This window comes from Anomaloglossus baeobatrachus, chromosome 11 (assembly GCF_048569485.1).
Source record: "Anomaloglossus baeobatrachus isolate aAnoBae1 chromosome 11, aAnoBae1.hap1, whole genome shotgun sequence".
Classification (NCBI taxonomy): Eukaryota; Metazoa; Chordata; class Amphibia; order Anura; family Aromobatidae; genus Anomaloglossus; species Anomaloglossus baeobatrachus.
In genome coordinates this window covers 184,145,724-184,164,928 of record NC_134363.1, presented here as the reverse complement: position 1 = coordinate 184,164,928, position 19,205 = coordinate 184,145,724, and the positions used below count along the sequence as shown (strand labels likewise).

At 49.9% G+C, this 19,205-nt stretch overlaps 1 long non-coding RNA gene across 1 annotated transcript in view; it reads right to left on the bottom strand.

Moving 5' to 3' along the window:
• The window catches only part of LOC142256361 (uncharacterized), a 243,463-nt gene that overhangs the window by 210,878 nt on the left and 13,380 nt on the right, over window positions 1–19,205 (bottom strand). The window contains exons 2-3 of the long non-coding RNA XR_012727519.1: window positions 17,649–17,716; window positions 7,894–7,986 (exon numbers count right to left, since the gene is read on the bottom strand). This is a non-coding gene — a long non-coding RNA (uncharacterized LOC142256361). The remainder of the gene's footprint in view (window positions 1–7,893; window positions 7,987–17,648; window positions 17,717–19,205) is intronic.

The following is a 19,205-nucleotide window of genomic DNA, read 5'->3' as shown; positions in this document are numbered from 1 at the left end:
GGTACAGGCCGTACGAGTCTACATGCAGTGCATATTAAGAACAGCCTTGCAGCCTTGCTCTGATGTGAGACATGCTGCAGAAGTGGGGGCTCTGTCCAGAATGACCCCCAGCAGAGTATATAAACAGAGTATATAAGCAGCTGCACAACCGGAGGTTGTGGCTTGCCAGACCGTTTAACATACATTTCTGTGCCCTCCAGTCCCCCAGCCCAGGCCCCCATTTGTCACAATGTGGTATCTCTGTGCCTATGCAGACATTGAGAACGCTGATAAAATGGCGACCGGAGCGAGGAGAGGGGCCGGGGCCTACTCTGAGAGCGGGCAAATGAGGTAGACAGGGGAGGGAATCCTTCCTCAGTGAGGAGTGTCCGTTCCCTGTGCTGAACAGCCGCTGGGCGGAGCCGCACTGTCCCTCTGCAAGACTGACATGCAGGGGCAGTGAAAACCGAAACTAGGCCTCAGGCGAAGCCGGGGCCTAGATTTAAACATGCGGCCAGCGTGCAGGCACCATCGGCGCGGTTCTCCAGTGAAAACTGGAGAACCGGCCGGAAATGTTAACACAGTCATAAAACACACTCTCCCCAATAAATAAAGTACAAGGGACCCCTGGAAGAAGGGAATTTTGTTACTTACCGTAAATTCCTTTTCTTCTAGCTCCTATTGGGAGACCCAGACGATTGGGTGTATAGCACTGCCTCCGGAGGCCACACAAAGCAATTACACCAAAAAGTGTAAGGCCCCTCCCCTTCTGGCTATACACCCCCAGTGGGATCACTGGCTCACCAGTTTTAGTGCAAAAGCAAGAAGGAGGAAAGCCAATAACTGGTTTAAACAAATTCACTCCGAAGTAACGTCGGAGAACTGAAAACCATTCAACATGAACAACATGTGTACCCGAAAAACAACCAACAATCCCGAAGGACAACAGGGCGGGTGCTGGGTCTCCCAATAGGAGCTAGAAGAAAAGGAATTTACGGTAAGTAACAAAATTCCCTTCTTCTTCGGCGCTCCATTGGGAGACCCAGACGATTGGGACGTCCAAAAGCTGTCCCTGGGTGGGTAAAGAAATACCTCATGTTAGAGCTGCAAAGACAGCCCTCCCCTACGGGGAGGCAACTGCCGCCTGCAGGACTCTTCTACCTAGGCTGGCGTCCGCCGAAGCATAGGTATGCACCTGATAATGTTTGGTGAAAGTGTGCAGACTCGACCAGGTAGCTGCCTGGCACACCTGTTGAGCCGTAGCCTGGTGTCGTAATGCCCAGGACGCACCCACGGCTCTGGTAGAATGGGCCTTCAGCCCTGATGGAACCGGAAGCCCAGCAGAACGGTAGGCTTCAAGAATTGGTTCTTTGATCCATCGAGCCAGGGTGGCCTTGGAAGCCTGCGACCCTTTGCGCTTACCAGCGACAAGGACAAAGAGTGCATCCGAACGGCGCAGGGGCGCCGTGCGAGAAATGTAGATTCTGAGTGCTCTCACCAGATCTAACAAATGTAAATCCTTCTCATAGCGATGAACTGCATGAGGACAAAAAGAAGGCAAAGAGATATCCTGATTAAGATGAAAAGAGGATACCACCTTCGGGAGAAACTCCTGAATGGGTCGCAGCACTACCTTGTCCTGGTGGAAGACCAGGAAGGGAGCCTTGGATGACAGCGCTGCTAGCTCAGACACTCTCCGAAGAGATGTGATCGCTACCAGAAAAGCCACTTTCTGTGATAGTCTAGAAAGTGAAACCTCCCTCAGAGGCTCGAAGGGCGGCTTCTGGAGGGCAACCAGTACCCTGTTCAGATCCCATGGATCTAACGGCCGCTTGTACGGGGGTACGATATGACAAACCCCCTGCAGGAACGTGCGTACCTTAGAAAGTCGTGCTAGACGCTTCTGAAAAAAGACGGATAGCGCCGAGACTTGCCCTTTAAGGGAGCCGAGCGACAAACCTTTTTCTAACCCAGATTGCAGGAAAGAAAGAAAAGTAGGCAATGCAAATGGCCAGGGAGACACTCCCTGAGCAGAGCACCAGGATAAGAATATCCTCCACGTTCTGTGGTAGATCTTAGCGGACGTGGGCTTCCTAGCCTGTCTCATGGTGGCAACGACCCCTTGGGATAATCCTGAAGACGCTAGGATCCAGGACTCAATGGCCACACAGTCAGGTTCAGGGCCGCAGAATTCCGATGGAAAAACGGCCCTTGGGATAGCAAGTCTGGTCGGTCTGGTAGTGCCCACGGTTGGCCGACCGTGAGATGCCACAGATCCGGATACCACGCCCTCCTTGGCCAGTCTGGGGCGACGAGTATGACGCGGCTGCAGTCGGATCTGATCTTGCGTAGCACCCTGGGCAAGAGTGCCAGAGGTGGAAACACATAAGGGAGCCGGAACTGCGACCAATCTTGCACTAAGGCGTCTGCCGCCAGAGCTCTGTGATCGCGAGACCGTGCCATGAAGGTTGGGACCTTGTTGTTGTGCCGGGACACCATTAAGTCGACGTCCGGCCTTCCCCAGCGGCGACAGATTTCCTGAAACACGTCCGGGTGAAGGGACCATTCCCCTGCGTCCATGCCCTGGCGACTGAGGAAGTCTGCTTCCCAGTTTTCTACGCCGGGGATGTGAACTGCGGATATGGTGGAGGCCGTGGCTTCCACCCACATCAGAATCCGCCGGACTTCCTGGAAGGCTTGCCGACTGCGTGTCCCCCCTTGGTGGTTGATGTATGCCACCGCTGTGGAGTTGTCCGACTGAATTCGGATCTGCCTTCCTTCCAGCCACTGCTGGAAGGCTAGTAGGGCAAGATACACTGCTCTGATTTCCAGAACATTGATCTGAAGGGTGGACTCCTGCTGGGTCCACGTACCCTGAGCCCTGTGGTGGAGAAAAACTGCTCCCCACCCTGACAGACTCGCGTCTGTCGTGACCACCGCCCAGGATGGTGGTAGGAAGGATCTTCCCTGTGATAATGAGGTGGGAAGAAGCCACCACTGCAGAGAGTCCTTGGCCGTCTGGGAAAGGGAGACTTTCCTGTCCAGGGATGTTGACTTCCCGTCCCATTGGCGGAGAATGTCCCATTGAAGTGGGCGCAGATGAAACTGCGCAAACGGAACCGCCTCCATTGCCGCCACCATCTTCCCCAGGAAGTGCATGAGTCGTCTTAAGGAGTGCGACTGACTTTGAAGGAGAGCCTGCACCCCAGTCTGTAGTGACCGCTGCTTGTCCAGCGGAAGTTTCACTATCGCTGAGAGAGTATGAAACTCCATGCCAAGATACGTCAGTGATTGGGTCGGTAACAGATTTGACTTTGAGAAGTTGATGATCCACCCGAACGTCTGGAGAGTCTCCAGTGCAACGTTCAGGCTGAGTTGGCATGCCTCCTGAGAGGGTGCCTTGACAAGTAGATCGTCCAAGTAAGGGATCACAGAGTGTCCCTGAGAGTGCAAGACTGCTACCACTGCCGCCATGACCTTGGTGAACACCCGTGGGGCTGTCGCCAGACCAAATGGCAGAGCTACGAACTGAAGATGGTCGTCTCCTATCACGAAGCGTAGAAAGCGTTGGTGCTCTGTAGCAATCGGCACGTGGAGATAAGCATCTTTGATGTCTATTGATGCTAGGAAATCTCCTTGAGACATTGAGGCAATGACTGAGCGGAGGGATTCCATCCGGAACCGCCTGGCGTTCACATGCTTGTTGAGCAGTTTTAGGTCCAGAACAGGACGGAATGAGCCGTCCTTTTTTGGCACCACAAAGAGATTGGAGTAAAAACCTTGTCCTTGTTCCCGAAGAGGAACAGGGACCACCACTCCTTCTGCTCTTAGAGAATGCACCGCCTGCAGAAGGGCATCTGCTCGGTCGGGATGTGGGGAAGTTCTGAAGAACCGAGGCGGAGGACGAGAACTGAACTCTATCCTGTACCCGTGAGACAAAATGTCTGTTACCCACCGGTCTTTGACCTGTGGCAGCCAAATGTCGCAAAAGCGGGAGAGCCTGCCACCGACCGAGGATGCGGAGGGAGGCGGCCGAAAGTCATGAGGCAGCCGCTTTGGAAGCGGTACCTCCGGCTGCTTTCTTGGGGCGTGAGTGAGCCCGCCAGGAATCAGAGCTCCTTTGCTCTTTCTGAGTCCCTTTGGACGAGGCAAACTGGGGCTTGCCCGAGCCTCGAAAGGACCGAAACTTTGACTGCCACTTCCTCTGTTGAGGTTTGCTTGATCTGGGCTGGGGTAAGGAAGAGTCCTTACCTTTGGACTGTTTAATGATTTCCGCCAATTGCTCACCAAACAGTCTGTCTCCAGATAGTGGCAAGCTGGTTAAACATTTTTTAGAAGCAGAATCTGCTTTCCATTCCTTTAACCACAAGGCTCTGCGCAAAACTACAGAGTTGGCGGAAGCCATTGCGGTACGGCTCGTAGAGTCCAGTACCGCATTAATAGCGTAGGTCGCAAACGCAGACATTTGCGTAGTTAAGGACGCCACTTGCGGCACTGCTGGACGTATGAAAGAGTCCACCTGTGCCAAACCGGCTGAAATAGCTTGGAGCGCCCACACGGCCGCGAATGCTGGAGCAAACGACGCGCCAATAGCTTCATAGACAGATTTCAACCAAAGGTCCATCTGTCTGTCATTGGCATCTTTAAGTGAAGCCCCATCCTCCACTGCAACTATGGATCTAGCTGCAAGCCTGGATATTGGAGGGTCCACTTTTGGACACTGGGTCCAGCGTTTGACCACGTCAGGGGGAAAGGGATAACGTGTATCCTTAAGACGTTTGGAAAAACGCTTGTCCGGATAAGCATGGTGTTTCTGGATTGATGCTCTGAAGTCAGAGTGGTCCAGAAAGGTGCTCAATTTACGCTTGGGATACAGGAAATGGAATTTCTCATGCTGGGCAGCTGCCTCCTCTGCTGAAGGGGCTGGGGGAGAAATATCCAACAGCCTATTGATGGCCGCTATAAGGTCATTTACCATGGCGTCACCATCTGGCGTATCCAAATTGAGTGCGGTGTCAGGGCTAGACTCCTGATCACCCACCTCTGTCTCATCATATAGAGACCCTTCTCGCTGAGACCCTGACCCGCGTGATGACGTGGAGGGTCTCTCCCAGCGAGCTCGCTTAGGCGGCCTGGGACTGTCATCGGAGTCAGAGCCCTCAGCCAGTGATGCCTGAGACCCCCGTGAAGTACGGATTAGTTCCAACTGAGGGGGACCGGGGAACATAGGGACAGTAGTGTCCATGGTCTGAGCAACTGGCCTGGACTGCAAGGTCTCCAGGATTTTTGTCATAGTCACAGACAGTTTATCAGCAAAGACTGCAAATTCTGTCCCCGTCACCGGGGCAGGGTTCACAGGCGACTCTGCCTGGGCTACTACCACCATAGGCTCTGGCTGACGAAGTGCCACTGGAACTGAACATTGCACACAATGAGAGTCGTTGGAGCCTGCTGGTAGATTAGCCCCACATGCTGCACAAGCAGTGTATACAGCCCGTGCCTTGGCACCCTTGCGTTTTGTGGATGACATGTTGTTGTCTTCCCAGAGCAATATAGGGTATACAGCCAAGAAGCGACCGTACAGTGCAGTATATATCTAAAGATATCTGGTACAGGAAAAAGTACACCAATACACACTGTGGCACAAGAGGGGCCAGCACTAAAGTGCTGCTTACCGCCCGCTAAACGCGGGTGTGTGGTCCAGAAATCCCTAGTCTTGGGTCTCCCAGAGCCTGTGTCCGTCCTCCAGCCAGAACTGCATGCAGGAATGGCTGCCGGCGTCCTGTGGAGGGGGGGGCGGGCCCTGGGCGTGCCAGACCAAAAGCGGGAAACCTGTGTCCCACTGTGCCAAGTGAGAGGGCTGGAGCATGTAAATAAGGCTCCAGCCCTCGGCGCTGAGTAAACGTACAGCGTCTCTCCCCTTCCCTGATTGACAGGGAGGGGGCGGGAACGAAGCGGAGCTAGGCCGCAAAAGCCGGGGACTAAATTTATAAGCGCCGCCGCCGTAAAAGCGCGGTCGGCGCTAAGTCCCCGGCGCACTACAAGTCCCAGCCGCGCCGCCGCTCCGAGAGTGGCCGGCGCTGTAGTTCCCATTACATGAAGTCACACAGCTAAGCTGCTGTGACTCAAACCCCAGCGTTACTGTCCCCGGCGCACTAACACACCCAGCAAGTCTGGTGTGTGCGTGCCCGCCTGAACGGGGACACAGAGTACCTGAAAGTTGCAGGGCCTTGTCCCTGAATGGTACACAGCTCCTTATCCATCAGGTTCAACTGGGTCTGTGGATGGAGCCCGGCCTCAGGGCTTGGGGGCCGGTAAGATCCCACTTCCACAGAGCCCCTCAGGGGGATGGGGAAGGAAAGCAGCATGTGGGCTCCAGCCTCCGTACCCGCAATGGGTACCTCAACCTTACGAACCACAAGTGGGGTAAGAAGGGAGCATGCTGGGGGCCGTATATGGGCCCTCTTTTCTTCCATCCGACATAGTCAGCAGCTACTGCTGACTAAACAGTGGAGCTATGCGTGGATGTCTGACCTCCTTCGCACAAAGCAGAAAACTGGTGAGCCAGTGATCCCACTGGGGGTGTATAGCCAGAAGGGGAGGGGCCTTACACTTTTTGGTGTAATTGCTTTGTGTGGCCTCCGGAGGCAGTGCTATACACCCAATCGTCTGGGTCTCCCAATGGAGCGCCGAAGAAAGACCACTTTCTGTGGTAAAAACGTCTCAGTACTGACGCAGGTGCCAGGTCCCTGGGGGGTGATCGCTCCGTCCGGCAGGATCCTGAAAGGGCTGCGGATGGAGACCGGTCTCCTGCAAAGCAGTGAGAACCGTGATGGCTCCCACTTCAAGCCAGAGCCCCAGGGGATGGTGAAGGAGCGCGGCATGTGAAGGCTCCAGCCTTGGAAAATCAACCTTAACAGCACCGCCGACACAGTGGGGTGAGAAGGGACATGCCGGGAGTCCAGACTGGACCCGCTTTTCTTCCAAATCTTTGAAATCCAAAAAATCAAAAATCAGAGAATGCATGTGTGTGTGTGACCTCCTGAACACAAAGCATTGAAACTGGCTAGGACTGGCTACCAGGGGGTGTATATGCTAGGAGGGAGGAGCTACACGTTTGAGTGTAGTACTTTGTGTGTCCTCCGGAGGCAGAAGCTATACACCCATGGTCTGGGTCTCCCATAAGGAACGATGAAGAAAACAATGTTCTCTTTATTTAAATAATTACAACGCGTTTCAGAGACTCATCTGTCTCCTTCCTCAGGGAAAAAAAAAGTTATTTTTTTCCCTGAGGAAGGAGACAGATGAGTCTCTGAAACGCGTTGGAATAAATTAAACAAAAAGAACATTGTTTTTATGACATTGATGTTCGTGGTTTTCAGCGCGGCAAAAAAAACTGTTTTTCCCTCCAGTTTTTCCTTGTTACGTCGCTCTGAAACAGGGCCGCTGCTGTACCGCAAAGGCACTCATTTATGTCTATGAAGGGGTTGTGACTGGCACAACCCGATCAGGTGAGTGCACTACTCCTTTACTTTTCTACCCAGTAAATCAGGTAAGACCCTATTGCGCCTTTTCTCTCCCATATTATAGATCTTAATAATTGGACTGAGTCTGTAAAAAAGCTTCTAAAATTCCATGACAAATTCAATATATTCCATTGGACTATAAACTTGACATTGGGCCACTCAAAAACGGCAATAAACTTCCTGGATACCACCATAAAAATTCAATACAAGATTATAAATTTGTTTCTCCCACTGAATGTAATCAATCAGTTGCAAGTATAACACTAATCCTGGCACCTATTACCCAGGTCACACCACCAAATTCTCCCATAACGTTTTTTTAATCTACAAGAACTAGTGAAACTATAGACGAGGCACACCCTACTGGTCTTATAAAAGGTCCACCTACCTGGGACTGTGTCCTGGTGACGGCAGCAACAATAAAGATTCCACCTTGATAGGTGCTCTCTAGCCTTTATTTATTTCTCTCTAACAAATAGTCCTAAATTAAAAATAGAATACACTATAATCACATTACAATCTTCCGGTTCTACCATTCCAGCATCGGCTAAATCCCCTGCCCAAATTCGCACTATGGCACATAGGCATGTGACAGCTATAGCCAATCACGGCTTACAGCTCTGCCTAATGGCCAGTGATTGGCTAGAGACATCACATGTTCATACAACCAGAATTGGGTGTGCAGAGGCTGGCTCTATAAAAACTGTATAAAGCCTTGTCGTATACTCATATAACAAGGCTCGTTATAGGGTCACTTTTGACTTTTAGGATTGCTACCTCCAATAGTTGGCAGTAGAGTTTGTCTACTTTCTCACTGAAGAGACAATTTGCATAATTTCCTAGAGCAGCATTGTTGCTTAAAGTCTCCTCACCACTGGCATACTGGAATTGTGTGTCAGTCTCTGCAAGGAGAATATCTTCCCCTTTAAACTGGAAATAAGAACTAAACGCTGGTGGGAAAGTGAAGATATGCTTCATACATCTGCATGCCCTCATCATCTCCCGCCTCGACTACTGCAACCTCCTGCTCTCTGGCCTCCCTTCCAACACTCTTGCACCCCTCCAATCTATCCTAAACTCTGCGGCCCGCCTAATCCACCTCTCCCCTCGCTACTCCCCAGCCTCGCCACTCTGCCAATCCCTTCACTGGCTTCCCATCACCCAACGACTCCAGTTCAAAACACTAACCATGACATACAAAGCCATGCACAACCTGTCTCCTCCCTACATCTGTGACCTAGTCTCCCGGTACCTACCTGCACGCAACCTCAGATCCTCACAAGATCTCCTTCTCTGCCCCTCCCTTATCTCCTCTTCCCACAATCGCGTACAAGATTTCTCCCGTGCATCCCCCCTACTCTGGAACGCTCTACCTCAGCACATCAGACTCTCCCCTACCGTGGAAAGCTTCAAGAGGAACCTCAAGACCCATCTCTTCCAACAAGCCTACAACCTGCAATAGCCCTCAGTCCAGTAGACCACTGCGCAACCAGCTCTGTCCTCACCTATCGTACCATCACCCATTCCCTGTAGACTGTGAGCCCTCGCGGGCAGGGTCCTCTCTCCTCCTGTACCAGTCTGTTATGTACTGTTAATGATTGTTGTACATATACCCTTTCACTTGTAAAGCGCCATGGAATAAATGGCGCTATAATAATAAATAATAATAATAATAAAATACATCTAAGAGCCACCCAGATCTTCCTGAAGAAGTGCAGACATCTCCCTATCAGAGAATGAGATTCAGGTGGAGGAAGACCTTCATGCAGTGGAAGATCTGGAAGTGGAGGACTTTGCGTCTTGGGATGGGCATGCCAGAAAGATTTACGCTTGAATGAGTGCTGCCTGAAGATGGTGGCTTGAGAACAATTTGTCATCTCCGCAAAAAGTCACAGAAACAACACACAAAACCTCTAGGTGCAATATGTTTCTCAGAGATTGAAAAAGTGTCTCTCACTATCCTTAAAATCATACTTGCATTTTAATATCATTCAATAAGTGATAGGGAGATAGCGGGATGCGTGTGCACAATGGCCGTTTTGCATGTACACACACTTTTACAGATCATGCTGAAGTATTTGTAGATGCAAAACGACTGACATCCACACACATCCAGCTATAATTAAAATAAAAGCAAGATTTTATGCATGGTGAGTGCAACTTTGTATATTTTTGAGGAACTTATTCAGGGGTGGGATTAAAATTTTGAACAACAGGTTCTCTGTAAACCCCGCCCATTTGAAAACCACACCCATTCTTTAACCACACCCATTCTGTAACCACACCCATTTTGTTAGCCACACCCATTTTCAAGCACTTTCCTTAACCAAAAATTACAAGTAAAGTAAAATGTCTTCCCCTTCTTCCCCTCCTCCACCGTCACTCTCGTGTCCAGCACCAGTTGTTCCAGTCACTGTCGGTCTTATTGTATTAAACGCTTTTTCTACAGTTTTTAAAAATTATTACTAAAGGAGCCCTCCCTAAAATTGGAACGGACGACCTTCCCCATACAGATCCCATCCCATGTGGCTGCTTTTCCAGTGTAGATCCCATCCCATGTGGCTGCTTTTCCAGTGCAGATCCTATCCTATGTGGCTCGTTCCCCCTACAGATCCCATCCCATGTGGCTGCTTTTCCAGTGCAGATCCTATCCCATGTGGCTGCTTTTCCAGTGCAGATCCTATCCCATGTGGCTCGTTCCCCCTACAGATCCCATCCCATGTGGCTGCTTTTCCAGTGTAGATCCCATACCATGTGGCTGCTTTTCCAGTGTAGATCCCATGTGGCTCGTTCCCCCTACAGATCCCATCCCATGTGGTCCCTTTCCCTTGCAGATTCCATCCCATTATGTCCTCTTTCCCCTGCAGATCCCATCGTAGCTTCTTTCCCCAGCAGATCTCGTCCCATGTGGCTCCTTTTCCCATATAGTTCCCATCTTATGCGGCTCCTCTCCCCTGCAGATCTCGTCCCATGTGGCTCCTTTTCCCATATAGCTCCCATCTTATGCGGCTCCTCTCCCCTGCAGATCTCGTCCCATGTGGCTCCTTTTCCCATATAGTTCCCATCTTATGCGGCTCCTTTCCCCTGCAGATCTCATCCCATGTGGCTCCTTTTCCCATATAGTTCCCATGTTATGCGGCTCCTCTCCCCTGCAGATCTCGTCCCATGTGGCTCCTTTTCCCATATAGTTCCCATCTTATGCGGCTCCTCTCCCCTGCAGATCTCGTCCCATGAGGCTCCTTTTCCCATATAGTTCCCATCTTATGCGGCTCCTCTCCCCTGCAGATCTCGTCCCATGTGGCTCCTTTTCTCATATAGTTCCCATCTTATGCGGCTCCTCTCCCCTGCAGATCTCGTCCCATGTGGCTCCTTTTCCCATATAGTTCCCATCTTATGCGGCTCCTCTCCCCTGCAGATCTCGTCCCATGTGGCTCCTTTTCCCATATAGTTCCCATCTTATGCGGCTCCTCTCCCCTGCAGATCTCGTCCCATGTGGCTCCTTTTCCCATATGGTTCCCATCTTATGCGGCCTCCTCTCCCCTGCAGATTCTTGTCTCCCTGCATCTTCGGCTCACTGAGCGCTTACCTGCTTCAAGCACCGGCGGCTTCTCCTCTGTCTTCATGCCTCCTCCGTGGCACTCTGCAGATACAATGACGCTGGAAGTCGGCAGCAGGATGAGCGACCTAGCCACGCGTGACCTCTGCAGCATCAGCGCGTCACTGCACGACAGGTCAGGGAGCAGACAGGCTCCACTGAACCCGAAAGTGCGGCGCGGAGGTACGGGGATTCATTTGTGTTAGTGTCTTAAAGACACCAACACAAGTGAATACAGAGAACCGGATCGCCGGAGACGTTTCTTGCCGGTTCGGGGAACCAGGTGCTATTTTAACAACTGGTTCGCCCAAATCGGACCGAACCGGCTGAATCGCACGCCAGAACTTATTACTATGACCTCATGACAGTAGAGTAGCACAATGTCTGCAGCAGTCATTTGGTGAGTCCAGTGTATTATAATCTTAGGCATTCTGACTGTGTCAAGCATATTCCTCTTTTATCTTTTTTTTTTGCTTAAAAGGGGTGGTTCACCCATTTTTTTTATTTTCTGTATGAGCTATACTTACCTTTCTAGGCGTCTTCTCCATTGGCTTCTGTTTCCAGTTCTGGCACTGAGCGGCGCTATCCTGCACGCTCAGTGTCGGTCACATGACCCCCTGGAGCTGTGGCCGCCGGCATCCTCTGATGTCCCGGCATTTCCGGGCTCTCAAACAAGACGGGTACATCAGAGGAGGCTGGCACCACTCAGATTGAGTGACAGGGCTGTGGGCGGTGACTACCGCACGTCACAGCCCAGCATCGAGGGGAGGAGCCGGAGGACGTCACTGTGGAGCCGCGTCCTGCAGAGAGGCTGAGACACGGGGCGCCAGGGTGCAGTACAGGGGGGGGGGGGGGGGGGTCTTTAGCTGAATCCCCCCCTGCACGTAAGTATGTGATCACACTGTCCACCCGCCCGCTCTGCTGCGATGTCAGGAGAGCGGCCGGTGTCGGACAGTGTGATCGTGTGCTCCTCCCAGCAGCAAGACACTGACAGGCATGTCACCGCTGTGCTCTGCCATCTGTCCTGCTGCATGGGACCAACTGTCTGCACTCTGTCACCTGCACCACAAGTCACAGAGTGGAGACAGTTGGTGACAGAGCACCTCTGCCCCCCCCCCCCGTTCTTTCCCCACTCTCTTCTCTCCCCCCACTCTTCTCCCCCTCCCCTCTTCCCCCTCTTCTCTGCCCCCCTCTTATCCCTCTCTCCCCTCGCTCTCTTCCCCCCTCGCTCTCTTTTCCTCCCCCCCGCGCTCTCTTTTCCTCACCCCTCGCTCTCTTTTCCTCACCCCTCGCTCTCTTTTCCTCCCCCCGCGCTCTCTTTTCCTCCCCCCGCGCTCTCTTTTCCTCACCCCGCGCTCTCTTTTCCTCCCCCCGCGCTCTCTTTTCTTCCTCCCCCCGCGCTCTCTTTTTTTCCTCCCCCCGCGCTCTCTTTTTTTCCTCCCCCCGCGCTCTCTTTTTTTCCTCCCCCCGCGCTCTCTTTTTTTCCTCCCCCCGCGCTCTCTTTTTTTCCTCCCCCCGCGCTCTCTTTTTTTCCTCCCCCCGCGCTCTCTTTTTTTCCTCCCCCCGCGCTCTCTTTTTTTCCTCCCCCCGCGCTCTCTTTTTTTCCTCCCCCCGCGCTCTCTTTTTTTCCTCCCCCCGCGCTCTCTTTTTTTCCTCCCCCCGCGCTCTCTTTTTTTCCTCCCCCCTCGCTCTCTTTTCCTCCCCCCTCGCTCTCTTTTCCTCCCCCTCGCTCTCTTTTCCTCCCCCCCTCGCTCTCTTTTCCTCCCCCCCTCGCTCTCTTTTCCTCCCCCCCTCGCTCTCTTTTCCTCCCCCCCTCGCTCTCTTTTCCTCCCCCCCTCGCTCTCTTTTCCTCCCCCCCTCGCTCTCTTTTCCTCCCCCCCTCTCGCTCTCTTTTCCTCCCCCCCTCTCGCTCTCTTCCCCCCCCCCCCCCGCTCGCTCTCTTCCCCCCCCCCCCGCTCGCTCTCTTTCCCCCCCCCCCTCGCTCGCTCTCTTTTCCCTCGCTCTCTCCTGGCATGGTCAGTACAGAAATCTCTCCATCGTGGAGGGGTGAGAGGGAGTAATAAACATGGAGTCCCTACTGTGTCTGTGTATTTATTTCTAATAAAGTATTTTTCTCTGTGTGGTCTTTTTTTTTTTAACCCTTTATTGGAGATTCTTAATGGCCAGGTCAACCTTGGCCTGACATTTAGAATCTCGGGCTTTATACCAGCGGATAAAACATAGCTGGTATTAACCCCTTATTACCCAGCGTGCCACCTGCCACCAGGGCCACTGGAAGAGTTGGATACAGCGCCAGAAGATGGCGCTTCTATAAAAGCGCCATTTTCTGGGGCGGCTGTGGACTGCAATTCGCAGCGGGGGGCCCAGAAAGTTTGGGCACCCTTCACTGCGGATTCCAATCCCCAGCTGCCTAGTTGTACCTGGCTGGACTCAAAAATTCGGCGAAGCCCATGTCATTTTTTTTTTTAATTATTTCATGAAATTCATGAAATAAAAAAAAAAAAAAAGGGCTTCTCTATATTTTTGGTTCCCAGCCGGGTACAACTAGGCAGCTGGGGGTTGGGGGCAGCCCGTAGCTGCCTGCTGTACCTGGCTAGCATACAAAAATATGGCGAAGCCCACGTCATTTTCTTAAAAACGTTTTCAGGGAAAAAACCTTTATAAAAAAAAAATGCTTCCCTGCATTTCTATTGCCAGTGAAAGTAACACCAAGCAGCGGGGGCTAGCAGCCAGTAGCTGCTTTGGTTACCCTTAGCAACAGAAAATGCAGCGGGAGCCCACAAACAATGTGATTTTTTTTTTTAATTAATTTTTTTTTTAAAAAAACGGCATGGGCTTCGCCCATCGAGCACCAGAGCATTTTACTGCTCAATTCATCCCAAGTAATCAGATGACTCCAGTGTCGGCCGATTACTTGTTCTGTGTCCCCCTGCATCCATCGCAGCGTGTACGGGCTGTGAGGTCAGCGGAGTGGAGACAGTGACATGCTCTGCTCTGACACATAGTGTGCTGCATGTCACTATCTTTCTCCACTCTGGCACTTGTAGTGCAGGTGACCGGATGCTGCATGTCACGTTTTTGCCGCGATTTGGTGCCTTTTTTGCTGCGTTTTTGCTCACTGCGTTTTTAATCAGTGCACAATGCCATTAAAGATTGTTGATGAAAAAAATAAAAAAGGTCTGATGTCATTTCCTTATTCAAAATGTTCATTGTATGCAGGAGATCAGACAGCAGCTGCAGAACTACAAGGCTCAGCATCCTCCATCCAGGACTGTATGCAGTTTTTTACCCAAAAAGAAAAAAAAAATGACGTGGGCTTCGCCATATTTTTGTATGCTAGCCGGGTACAGCAGGCAGGTACGGGCTGCCCCCAACCCCCAGCTGCCTAGTTGTACTCGGCTGGGAACCAAAAATATAGAGAAGCCCTTTTTTTTTTTTTTAATTATTTCATGAATTTCATGAAATAATTTAAAAAAAAAAAATGACGTGAGCTTCGCCTAATTTTGGTGTCCAGCCGGGTACAACTAGGCAGCTGGGGATTGGAATCCACAGTGAAGGGTGCCCATGCTTTCTGGGCACCCCCACTGCGAATTGCAGTCCGCAGCCACCCCAGAAAATGGCGCTTTCATAGAAGCGCCATCTTCTGGCGCTGTATCCAACTCTTCCAGCTGCCCTGATGCCGGGTGGCTAGCCGGGTAATAATGGAGTTAGGACTAGCTGTATATTATCAGCTAGCCCTAAGCCCGAAATTCATGGTGTCACGCCAATATTAGACATGGCCACCATGAATTTCTAGTAATGATAAGAAAAAAAAAAAAACACAACACACAGAAAAATATTTTTATTAGAAATAAAACACAACACAATTAGTGACTCCATCTTTATTGAAATAAACCCCCCTCCACAGTAATCCTGGGTCAGGGTCCCGCGCCGTCCAATCCGGATTCAATATCATCTGATCGGTTTGCTGGAAGGAAGGCAGAGCGATCAGATGATGTGTCAGGATAAAGGATGTGAATCACATCATACATCAGCTGATTATATAAAAGCCGATTATACAATCAGCTGATGCATCAGTGCAAAAAAAAAAAAAAAAATAAATAAATACTCACTTATGTGCTGTGCTGATTACCGGCAGCTCCTGGAGCGGAGTCTGATCCTGGCCCATCACTGCAGGAGCGGCCGGTAATCAGCTGATGAAGTCCCCTGACGGCAGGATCAGCTGATAGCCGGCCGGGCAAGAAAAAGCCGGCGAGACTACGATCAGCTGATGCGTCAGGTGACTGCATCAGGTGATCCACGGCCAGGTCCTGCAAGCTTCGTGCGTGCCCCGGGGAGACTGCACACAGCCGAAGCGGCGGGACCGAGACAGGGGCTGGAAGCAAGCATGGCACCCGGACCCTGCAGACAGGTGAGTATGACATACACACTCACATACACACTCACTCACACACTGTATATACACACACACATACACTGTATATACACACACACATACACTGTATATACACACACACACTGTATATACACACTCACACACACACACTGTATATACACACACACTGTATATACACACACACTGTATATACACACACACTGTATATACACACACACTGTATATACACACACACTGTATATACACACACACATACACATACACTGTATATACACACACACACTGTATATACACACACACACTGTATATACACACTCACACTGTATATACACACTCACACTGTATATACACACACACTGTATATACACACACACTGTATATACACACACACTGTATATACACACACACACTGTATATACACACACACATACACATACACTGTATATACACACACACACTGTATATACGCACACACACACTGTATATACGCACACACACACTGTATATACGCACACACACACTGTATATACGCACACACACACTGTATATACACGCGCACACACTTTCTTCCCCTGGCTGTGCAGAGCTGCTGTATCTGTGATTTCTCTGAGTGCACATCCACTGGGAAGAGGCAGGGAGGAGGGTTTGGGTGGGAGCAGAGTGGGTGTATTAGACACAATGGGTGTGTTAGATAAGCCAGACACCGCCCTAAAGCCACAAAGAATTCTGGGACTTGTAGGAACTGAACACAGGAAGTCAGAGGAGAGATTAACCCCATCAGAGCTGGAGCCAGCAATGACCGTGTGCTGCTAGTGCACAATGAAAGGTAATTTTGCTGAAAAAACATAATAGATGTGTTGAGGGGCACATATTAGCAAGATTTATCAGAAAAAAAAAATCAGTTTTGGTAACTGGACAACTTCTTTAATTACAAAACCTCTGGGTGCATCTATATAGCAGAGAATGTCTGATGTATCAGGAGAGGATCGAGCCCACTAGCTGGATCCAACCCTATTTTTCACCCAGTGTCAAGCGTCCTCGCAGGGAAGGGGACCCCAAATTCCTGTGTTCCTCAGTGCTATTAAAGAGAAAAAGTAGATTCACATTACACAAATGTAATATGCAACAAATTATTGCGACAAGTCCCCTGGAGTGAGAACTTTCCAATTGTTTTCCAGTCTGGATAATACAGGCAGTCCTGAGCTGGGAACCCTCCTCTATTATGTTCATGTGCTCTTATAGGAAATGAGGAAAGTGTTGTCCCAGGCAGTCAGCAGCAGAAGGATCCTGAGATGATGACTCACGATGCACTCACAGTATAAACCCCACAACCCTCTCATTTCCTGATTATTTCTTGTTTGCATCTTGATTATATCGTGCTTGTATCATTCACAACCATAAAACTTACTAGTTACTTACAGGTGGCCTCTCCCTCTCACGTCTGTAAAACTAACATGGATTGAATGTCGCCACATGTACAACTTCAGTTAGCAAACAGAATATTGGCACCTTTAATTTAAGAATATGGCCTTGATTTAATTGTTTAATAGTTATAATAAAGACTTATGTTTCTGCCTTATTTATTATTTAATTTGCACCTTTAATAAAGTTAATGTCACTTGGTTTTGTCTGTTGGTATAAGCGTTGTTTTCATTATACAGATGTTTTAGCCGAAATCATAATTTTTTGAAGGGTTGCAAAATTTTTGCACAATTGTACTCCAGTACCCTGTTACAGAACAAAATCTAATTTTATTTTTGTGCAATTGAAACATTTTAGAGGCTAGTGCAACTTTTTGGTCTTAAGACAAAAAAAGTAGTAAAAAGTGTCTGATTTTACACAATATTCAGAAAACAACATGCGCCATATAACATGTTATGGAAAAATCATCATTATATATTCTGGGGTCGATTGCAGTGCGGTTGTGATCTGTAGTGCGACCTGCAACTGTCTAATTGTTTCAATTAATAGAAGAAACCATGACAGCCATAGACAATAGTGGTAAATATTGTTTATGTTTTATAGTAATAAACAACAATAGATTTTGGCTTTGACTGTTTGTTACTATGTGTTAGAATTACATTTTCTGCACTTTGGTGGCTGCACAATTTTGATTTACAAAATGTATAGCTTATGGGACAATTTACTGTACCTGTCCTTTAAAGCTCATCTTCTGTTCTTTCATGGAGACTAAATATTGGAAAGCCAGCAGAGGAGTATCTGCATAAAAAGGAAATTAGAGATGTCTTTTATACAATGATATAATGGAGGCACGCATCATTTATTTGTAAAATCTATAAACAGGTAAGACAAAGAAGCAGCCATATTCTTACCATATTAGAAAGTGACAAGCAAGAGATAGAAAAGACTCAAAAAGAATTTACCAACAATGTCACCAAATATTGTAACATAACATCCACCAAAGAAGGGAATTTTGTTTACTTACCGTAAATTCCTTTTCTTCTAGCTCCAATTGGGAGACCCAGACAATTGGGTGTATAGGCTATGCCTCCGGAGGCCGCACAAAGTATTACACTAAAAGTGTAAAGCCCCTCCCCTTCTGCCTATACACCCCCCGTGCTCCCACGGGCTCCTCAGTTTTGGTGCAAAAGCAAGAAGGAGGAAAGAAATTATAAACTGGTTTAAAGTAAATTCAATCCGAAGGAATATCGGAGAACTGAAACCATTCAACATGAACAACATGTGTACACAAAAAAACAGGGGCGGATGCTGGGTCTCCCAATAGGAGCTAGAAGAAAAGGAATTTACGGTAAGTAAACAAAATTCCCTTCTTCTTTGTCGCTCCATTGGGAGACCCAGACAATTGGGACGTCCAAAAGCAGTCCCTGGGTGGGTAAATAATACCTCATAATAGAGCCGTAACGGCTCCGTCCTACAGGTGGGCAACCGCCGCCTGAAGGACTCGCCTACCTAGGCTGGCATCCGCCGAAGCATAGGTATGCACCTGATAGTGTTTCGTGAAAGTGTGCAGGCTCGACCAGGTAGCTGCCTGACACACCTGCTGAGCCGTAGCCTGGTGCCGCAAGGCCCAGGACGCTCCCACGGCCCTGGTAGAATGGGCCTTCAGCCCTGAGGGAACCGGAAGCCCCGAGGAACGATAAGCTTCGAGAATTGGTTCCTTGATCCACCGAGCCAGGGTTGATTTGGAAGCTTGTGTCCCTTTACGCTGGCCAGCGACAAGGACAAAGAGTGCATCCGAGCGGCGCAGGGGCGCCGTACGAGAAATGTAGAATCTGAGTGCTCCCACCAGATCTAACAAGTGCAAATCCTTTTCACATTGGTGAACTGGATGAGGACAAAAAGAGGGTAAGGAGATATCCTGATTGAGATGAAAGGGGGATACCACCTTAGGGAGAAATTCCGGAACCGGACGCAGGACCACCTTGTCCTGGTGAAACACCCGGAAAGGGGCTTTGCATGACAACGCTGCTAGCTCAGACACTCTCCGAAGTGAAGTGACTGCAACTAGGAAAACCACTTTCTGCGAAAGGCGTGCGAGAGAAATATCCCTCATTGGCTCGAACGGTGGTTTCTGAAGAACCATCAGCACCCTGTTCAGATCCCAGGGTTCTAACGGACGTTTGTAAGGAGGGACGATGTGACAAACCCCCTGCAGGAACGTGCGTACCTGTGGAAGTCTGGCCAGGCGCTTCTGAAAAAACACAGAGAACGCAGAGACTTGTCCCTT